The sequence below is a fragment of the Monopterus albus genome, unplaced genomic scaffold (assembly GCF_001952655.1).
Source record: "Monopterus albus unplaced genomic scaffold, M_albus_1.0 scaffold68.1, whole genome shotgun sequence".
Classification (NCBI taxonomy): domain Eukaryota; kingdom Metazoa; phylum Chordata; class Actinopteri; order Synbranchiformes; family Synbranchidae; genus Monopterus; species Monopterus albus.
Window position 1 is genome coordinate 44,852 of NW_018127948.1, and position 2,061 is coordinate 46,912.

A 2,061-nucleotide genomic window follows, 5' to 3' on the forward strand; every position below is an offset into this window, starting at 1 on the left:
TTTCCCTTGAACAATCGTTACCTTTAAATTAGAAAACATTTTCATCATCATCTGCCAGTAGAAATGTTTCACATGCTTTCTGTGACCGATCAGTGAAATGTGGTTTTCATTTGAGCAAACTATAAATACAGAATGCAGGTGTTTGAGTGAGGGTAATATGGATGCAGTATAGGGAATTGAGATGTTCCTGTTTAAATAAGATGCCAAAATGAACTAAAATAAAATATACTGTAACTGAGGCAGACATAGTACAAAACTATTGTTGGGTTCTATGTACCATGGTCATCATGGCTTGCCAATTTACTGAGAGTTGTTTCTTAAATATATTTTTATTGGCGAATTATAGCACATCAACTTTTACATGCATGCACCAGGCCATTATCTGGACCTCTGCCATCCTGTGTTACACCACCAGTGTAATGTAACCCAAAGGCTATAATAATTTCTTGTATGATATCTCTGTGGCATCAAATGAGCTCAAATTATCCCTAATTTTAGTCTTGGTCTGTTTTTCTTTTACAAGACTCTTTGTCTGACCTCATGTTGAATCGTTCCCTCAAGGTGTCTGTGCACAAATGCACAAACAACAGGCAGTCTTACTGTATATGTCAGTTTTAGGGGTGCTGATTATTTACGGGTGGTATTCATTAGGCTGAAACTGTGTGGTATTCATACAAGCAAACCTCAAAGAAAAAACAAGAACAGTCCAAGACAGGTATTTTATTTGGTGCCCTAATAATATCTGCTTGTAGCAACTACAGCATTATATTTATGTTTATGCTTAGGCACTCACAGCACTTAATGAAAGTTAGATTAGATTGTGGTGTTGATTTAGCACAGCAGAAGTCAAAAGTGACTTCAGGTACAAGACGTAACATTTAACTACAACTGTGATCTTTCACCAAACGTCACTGATATTGTTGCCTAAACCTAATCACACACAGGCCTCAGGATGTGAACCTTGTGCCCGCTTTGTATGAAATTTCCCCTCAAAATGCAACTGACAAAACAAATTTCTAAAATATACATATAATTAATAGGAGAATGAGTTTCAGGCATGGGCTACCTAGCTAAAATAAAGTAATAGCCATGTCATCAGTGTATTCCTCAACTAATGTAGTTAATGCCAACTCAAGTTTAAGTGCAGTCAAATTTGAGCAAATGGTTGTCACATTACAGAATAAAAAGGCTTAAAATGCAAAGATGAACAAGTTACATGTGAAACCAGTAAAGAACAGTGAAGGCACACATTTGTACATTTAGCCATGCATATATACACATTATAAATAGGCTACACATTATAAATAAACATACAGTGACATCATAGTTTGAGTCCACTGCACAAAAATACAACTCTAAGCCCCAGCTGAAAATGTTAATTAAAGTTACAGTATGTAACTGTTTTCAAACATTATTGTTGTAGAAATATGTTGCGCTTTCTGAAGAAGCTGAGGTCCTTCGACATCTGCAAGAAGCTGATTCTACCAGTCTGCCATCGCCAGCGTCCCTTTATATGCTCTTGTGTGCTGGAGAGTCAGCATTAAGAAGAGAGACGCTTTGCAGATGGACAGATGAGGAAAGCTGGCTCTGTAGTGGGTACACAGCTGGACTTCCTTATATCTGTAGTGGAGAAGAAGACTCTAGGTAAGCTGCTGCCCATCCTGGACAATGCTCTTCACCCTCTGCACAGCACCATCACCAGGCCGAGGAGTTCATTCAGCAGGGTGTTGCTGTCTCCCTCCTGCTCCATGGACAGACTGAAGAAGTCGTTTGTTCCTTTGGCCATGTGACTCTTCAGCTCTTCCCAATGAAGAGGTCTGATCTGGACTTTTGGACATGGACATGTGATGCCACTATTTAGCTCCATAATATTATAATCCCACTTCCCCATGACACTATACTACTGCACTGTGCACTGTTTGCCCACTTCTTTACCTTTGCACATAATGTTCATTCTTGCACATATTGGCATATAGTTTTTATGTGAACACAGTATTCAGTCCTGCACAAACTGGCATTGTACACAAGTACACCAAGCACATTTATTTATTATGTACACCC